Here is a 7,686-nt window from a genome sequence, read left to right on the forward strand (position 1 = left end):
TCATACATCTGAATAACAAAAAATAAACAATCTAATAAAAAAAAATGAGACAGAGCATAAAGAGATATTTCTCCAAGGAAGAGAAACAGACAGGCAATGGATACATGAAAAGATGCTCAATATTGCAAATAGTCAGGGAAATGCATATCAAAACCACAGTGAGATACTATTATTATCTCAATCAGAATGACTATTATTAAAAATTAAACAAATATCAAGTGTTGTTGAGGTTGTTAAGAAAAGGGGACCCTGTGCACTATTGATGGGAATGTAAATTGGTGCAGCTGCTGTGGAAAACAGTATGTTGATTCCTCAAAAAACTAAAAATAAAACTATCGTACAACCTAGCAAGTCCACTTATAGGTATTTATCTGCAGAAAAAAACACACAAATTCAAAAAGATATATGTACCCCTATCTTTATTGCAGCATTATTTACAATAGCCAACATCTGAAAACAACTTAGGGGTCCACTAATAGGATGCTTAGATTAAGAAGATGTGGAATATTACACAATAAAATATTATTACTCAGCAATAAAAAATAATAAAATGTTGCCAATTGCAACAACATGAATGCAAGTACAGATTATTATGCTAAATGAAATAAGTCAGACAGAGAAAGATAAATACTGTATCATTTCAGTTATATGTGGAATTAAAACAAAAAAAAGAAACAAAAAAAGTCATACTCATAAGAACAAAATACAGGTTACCAAATATTTGCTCTCTACAATCTAATATGTGAGAAATAGTATCACAATGTGATTTTTATGTACATGTATGATAATCAACGAAATTGAGCATATTTTCATATATTGAAGAGCCATTTCTAATGCCTTGTTTGTGACTGTCTATTACTTTTTCTTCTAGTGAGCTATTGATCTTGATTTTTGGGGATACTACATGGGTCTATTTTGATACATAGTTCTTTGCCTGAGATATATTCCTAAAATATTTCCCAGTTTCACCTCTCTCACTTAATTATTTTGTGTTACTGAAATCGTCTCAATATTTTTTTATGCTGTTTCTTCTCCAGCCAAACTGTTTTAATGTTTTCTGAGGTCAAATAAATTAATACTGTCTTTTATGGTTTCTGAGCTTTCAGTCATAGTTAGAAAGATCTTCACTTCAGCGTATGTGTTCCATATGCACTTCCTATCTCTGGTTACAGGAGCCACTCAGATAAGTTACGTTCTTCTTTTGGCTATGAGCTCAGATCTGGTTGCTGGGAAATCCTGAATGGTGGGAATTATACAGATTCTGACGAAGGAGTCTCTCCTTGTGTTTTTAGCTTCCTGAAGCACATGGGAACACTAGTTAACTAGCCTTCAGTGTAGGAAAGACTCAGCACCCCCATTTCCCTTCTTCCTGATCCTTTGAAAGTCATCTAAAATAAAAATTAAAATAAAAATTATTCACTTTACAGAGAATAAACACAAAGCTCTTTGGGATTTCTCAACATTACACCTTCACCTGTGGTATTCTTGCTACATCTCTCAACAGAGCTGGAGGACCCATCCTTGTCAGCTAGCTGGTATCAGTCGCTGCATCCATAGGAGAGGCAAGTGGCTGAAAGCTAGGAGTGGAGGAAACAGGGGTTAGATTCCATGCTAGATTCTAAACTAATCAAGGAGACTAACAGCCCTGTGAGTTGAATTTTTCTCTCCAAGAACATAGTCTGCCTCTTCATTTGGTTATTTTTTTTTGTGTACAGATAGAGTGGGAGGGAGAGAGAGGAAGGGAGAGAGAGACAGAAACATTGACGTGAAGGGACACATCGAGTGGCTGCCACCCGCACGACCAACCAGGGCCGGGGACAAACTGCAACCGAAGTACATGCCCTTAGCGGGAACCGAACCCGGGTCTCTCCGGACCGCAGGCCGACGCTCTAACCGCTGAGCCAAACCGGCCAGGGCTCATTGGTTATTTTTAAAAATTATTTATTTATAATGAAATTTATTAGGGTGGCATTGGTTAATGAAGTTTCAAGTGTACATTTGTATGATACATGATCTGTATATTTAATTGTGTGCTCACCACCCAAAGTAAAATCATCTTCTGTCACCATATATTTGGCACCCTTTACTCTTTGTGACCACCTACCCCCCTTCACACTGGTGACTACTACACTGTTGTCTGAGTGTATGAGTTTCAGTTTTATACTTCACATAGGACTAAAATCATATGGCTCTTAGCTTCCTCTGACTGACTTATCTAGCTTAGCATGATATTCTCAAGGTCCATCCATATTGTCACAAATGGCAGTAGTTCATCTTTTTTTTATGGCTGAGTAGTATTCCAATCATTGATTAAAGGACACATTTGTTGTTTCTATATATTGGCCACTGTGAATAAAGCTATACCAGCTTACATTCCCACCAATAGTGAATGAGGGTTCCCTTTTCTCCATTTTTCAATTGGATTGTATATTTGGTGTTGAGTTGTATGACTTCTTTATGTATTTGGATATTTAGCCCTTATTGGAGCTCTTGTTTGCAAATATCTTCTCCAATTCTGTTGGTTGTTTTTTGTGTTTTGTTGTTGATTTCTTTTGCTGTGCAGAAGATTTTTAGTTTTATATATATCCATTCATTTATTTTTGTCCTTACTTCTCTTGCCTTTGGGGTCAGATTCATAAAATCATTTCTAAGACCAAGGTCTATAAGTTTAGTACCTATGGTTTCTTGATTTAATTTATTGTTTCAGATCTTATAAAAAGGTCTTTGATCCATTTTGGGTTAATTTTTGTACATGAGGACAAACTGTAGTCAAGTTTCATTCTTTTGCATGTGACTTTTCAATTGTCCCAGCACTGTTTATTGAAGAGGCTTTCCTTTCTTCATTGTATGTTCTTGGCTTCTTTGTCAAAAATTATTTGACCATATACATTATTTCTGAGCTCTCAATTTTGTTTCAGTGGTCTGTGAGTTTGTTTTTCTGCCAAAACCATGCTGATTTGATTATTATCACTTTACAGTATAATTTTAGTATAGGTAGTGTGATGCCTTGAGCTTTGTTTTTTGTTTTTGTTTTTTCTGAGAATTGCTTTGACTATTCTGGCTTTCTTATGATTGCATTCAAATCTGATCATTATTTGTCTTATTTAAAAATATTATTGAGATTTTGATAGGGATTTCATTAAATCTGTATATTGCTTTGGGTCATATGGACATTTTAACTATGTTGATTCTTCCAACACATGTGTACAGAATGAATATTTTTCCATTTCACTGTGTCTTTTTCCATCTCTCTTAATAATGCTTTGTAGTTTTCCATATATAGGTCCTTTACATCCTTTGTGAAGTAGCTTAAGTCTACTAGCTATTTTATTTTTTGTTGCAACTGCAAAAATTTTTTTTTTCATTTCTTTTTCTGAAGTTTCATTATTGGTATATAGGAATGCAAAGGATTTGAATACATTTATGTTATATCCTGTAAATTTACTGTATTTGTTTTTAATTTTCTTTTTTTTTAGTGGAGACTTTAGGGTTATCTATATAAAGAATCATTTCATCTGCAAACAGTGACACTTCTTACCTTTTTATTATTATTTGAATGCATTTATTTCTTTTTATTTCTTGATCACTCTGGCTAGAACATCCAGGATTATATTGAAGAAGAGTGGTGAGAGTGGACATCCCTGTCTTGTTTCTGATTTTTATAAGAAAAGCTTTCAGTTTTCACTATTGATTATAATATTAGCAGAGGGTTTGTCATATATGGTTATTCTTATGTTGAGACTTTTTCCTTTTATACTCATTTTACTAGAGGTTTTACTCATGAATGGATGCTTTAACTTATCACATGATTTGTCTGCATCTATTGATATGATTATTACTCTTTTATTTGTCCATGTAATGTATTACATTGATCAATTTTCATATGTTTAACCATCCTTGTGACTCTGAAATGAACCTCACTTGATTATGATCTATTTTTTTTTTTTTATGCATTGTTGTATTCAATTTGTTGGTATTTTTTTTAGAATTTTTACATTTGTATTATTCTGTAATTCTCTCTTTTTTGTGTGTTATCCTTGCTAGGTTTTGATGTAAGGGTTATGTTAACTTCATAAAATTTGTTAGAAAGTATTGCCTCTTCTTTAATTTCTTGAAAAAGTTTGAGAAGGATGGGTATCAACCCTTCTTTGAATGTTTGGTAGGATTTATTAGTAAAGACATGATCCTTGACGTTTCCCCCTACCATATGTCCTACAAAGTTCAGATCAAACTTTATTTCCCCATGAAGGCCTTTTATTTCTTGGGAAGATTTTTTTTTTTTCCTCACCCAAGGACATTTTTTTATATTTTGTTCAGATAGAGTGGGAGGGAGGGAGGGGGAGAGAAAGAGAGAGAGAGAGAGAGAAAGAGAAAGAGAGAGAGAGAGAGAGAGAGAGAGAGAGAGAGAGAGAGAGAGAAACATCGACATGAAAGGGACACATCGAGTGGTTGCCACCCGCACAACCCAACCAGGGCCAGGGACAAACTGCAACCGAGGTACATGCCCTTAGTGGAACAGAACCCGGGTCTCTCCAGACCGCAGGCCAATGCTCTAACCACTGAGCAAAACTGGCCAGGGCCCTTGGGAAGATTTTGATGGCTGATTGGTCTATTTAGATTTTCTAATTCTTTATGATTCAATCTAGGAAGGATATACATTTCTAGGAACCTATTCATTTCTTCTAGGTTACTGAATTTAGTGGCATATAGTCTTTTATATTATTCTTGTATGATCCTTTGTATTTCTGTGATATCTATGATACCTTCTCTTTTATTTCTGATTTTGTTTACTTGAATCTTTGTCCTTTTTCTTAGTGAGTCTAACCAGGGGTTTGTCAATTTTATTAATCTTTTCGAAGAAACAGCTTTCATTATATTAATTTTTGTGAAGTCTTTTTGTTCTCTATTTTGTTCAATTCTGTTCTAATTTTTAGTATTTCCGCTTTTGTTGTTGTTTTGCTGACTTTCTGTTTCTTTTGTTCTTCAAGGTGTAATGTTAGGTTGTTTACTTGGGTATTCTCTTGTTTTTTTGAGATAGATCTGTAATGATATAAACTTTCCTTTTATTGCTACTTTTGCTGCATCCCAGAAGTTTTTATGTGTCATATTGTCATTCTCATTTGTCTCTATATATCTTTTAATCTCATGTTTTGTTTCTTTCTTGACATAGTAATTTTAGTAGTATGTTGTTTAATTTCCACATTTTTGTAAAAATTTTAATTTCTTTTTGCAGTTAATTTTTAATTTCAAAACATTGTGGTTAGAAAATATTCTTGATATAATTTCAATCTTCTTAAATTTGTTGAGGCTAATTTTGTGTCTCAACATATAGTCTATCCTTGAGAATCTTCTATGTGTACTAGAGAAGAATGTATAGTCTTATATTCTGGGATAAAGGCACTATAAATGTCAATTATATCCATTTGGCTTAATCTGTCATTTAGGCCAATATTTCTTTATTGATTTTCTGTTTGGATGATCTATCTAGAGCTGTCAATGGAGTATTTAGGTTTCCTACTATGATTTTTTTTTTTTTCAGTTTCTCTTTTTAGTTCTGTTAGTAGTTGCTTTATATATTTTGGTGCTCCCTGATTGGGTGCATATTTACTGAGAAGTGTTATGTATTTTTTATATAGTGTGCCCATTATTATTATAAAATGTTTATCTTTGTCTCTTGTTATCTTTGTTATCTTGAATCTATTTTGTGAGATATAAGTAGTACTATACCTGATTTTCTAATATTGAAAAGTCATATTTCACCCCTTCACTTAGAGTCTAACTTTGTCTTTGCAGCTTAGATGTGTCTCCTGAAAAGAGCAAATGGTTAGGTTTTAATTTTTTTATACAATTTGCTACTCTGTGACTTTTTATTGGTGAATTAAGGCCATTTACATTTAGGATAATTATCAATGTATGAGTTATCTTTTGTTTTCTTGTAGCTCTGTGCCTCTGTTGGTTCTGGTCATTTGTGTTTCTGTCTATTGTTTTTGTTTGGTGGTATTCCATACTTTTTCCTCTGTTCCTCTTTTTTGTAAAAGCTATGTGTCTTAGGTTGTTTGTTTGTTTTTGTTGTTTGTTTGGTTTGATTACCATTAGCTTTATGAAAAAGAAAGTTTCATATACACAGTAGTCCTTTTCCTTTTGATGCATTTAATCTTCATTCCCTTTTGCACATTTAGACTTTTATCCTCTTCTCTTTTATGTTTTTTGTTGTCAGAAATTATCCCTGTTTATGCTGTAAGATTGCTGGTGATCCTACTCATAGGTTTGTGACCTTTTGTTCTTTGTTTCAGGTAGAATAACCCCCTTAATTATCTCCTGCAATGGAGGTCTACTAGTGTTAAATTCCCTCAGTTTCTGTATGTATGAAAAAGCCTTTATTTCTCCTTCATATGTAAAGGATAACTTTGCTGGATATATTATTCTTGGATGGTAGTTTCTCTCTTTCAGTCATTTGAATATTTGGTTTCACACTCTTCTATCTTATACAGTTTCTGCTGTGAAGTCTGATGATAACCTAATGAGCTTTCCTTTCTAGGTTACATTCTTCTTTTCCCTGGCTGGCTTGATAATTCTTTGTTAGAAACTGTTGACCGTTAATACAATGTGCCTTTTTTTTTTTTCCAATTGAGCTTAATTAGGTGTTCTGTTTGCTTGTTGGGTTCAAAGATATAGCTCTTTCCATAGGTTTGGGAAACTCTTGTCAACTATTTGTTTGAATAGGCTCTTTGTTCCTTTTCCCCTCTCTTCTTCTTGTATGCCTATTATTCTTACATTGCTCTTTCTGATAGAGTCATATATTTCTTGTAGAGTTCTTTTATTTTTTTAATACTCTAATCTTTTTCTTCTTCCCTCTGCATCATTTGTAGATTTCTATTTTTGATGTCTGGATATCTTTAATGTTTTTCATTTTGATTATGATGTGTCTTGGAGTGGGTCTCTTTGGTTCATCTTGATTGGAATTCTCCATGCTCCCTGAATTTATATGACTGTTTCCTTCACCAGATTAGGGAAGTTTTCTGTAATATTTCTTTAAGCAGGTTCTCTATTCCTTGCTCACTTTCTATTCCTCTGGTATCCTACGATGCAGATGTTGTTGTGTTTCATGCTGTTCCAAAGTTACCTTAAACTATCTTACTGCTTTATAATTATTTTTGCTTTATGCTGCTCTGATTGGGTGTTTTGTATTTTTTTTTCTTTTCTAACTTGTCTTCCAAATCACTTATTTGTTCTTCTACCTCTTTTAATCTACTTATGGTTCCTTTCAGTGTATTCTTTTTTTTTTGTACAGATAGAGTGGGAGGGAGAGTGAGGAAGGGAGAGAGAGAGAGAAACATCGACGTGAAGGGACACATCGAGTGGCTGCCACCGCACGACCAACCAGGGCGGGGGACAAACTGCAACCGAAGTACGTGCCCTTAGCGGGAACCGAACCCGGGTCTCTCCGGACCGCAGGCCGATGCTCTAACCGCTGAGCCAAACCGGCCAGGGCCCTTTCAGTGTATTCTTGATGTCAGATATGTTGTTCTTCATTTCTGACTGATTCTTATTATGATTTCTAGTTCTTGTTTCATGCTGTCCCCACTAAGTAAGTTCTTTGAAATTCTCACTAAGTTCCTCAAGCATCCTCATAACCATTACTTTGACTTTATATCTGATAAATTGCTTACCTTCATTTTATCTCAC

The sequence above is a fragment of the Molossus molossus genome, unplaced genomic scaffold (assembly GCF_014108415.1).
Source record: "Molossus molossus isolate mMolMol1 unplaced genomic scaffold, mMolMol1.p scaffold_m16_p_16, whole genome shotgun sequence".
NCBI classification, from domain to species: Eukaryota; Metazoa; Chordata; class Mammalia; order Chiroptera; family Molossidae; genus Molossus; species Molossus molossus.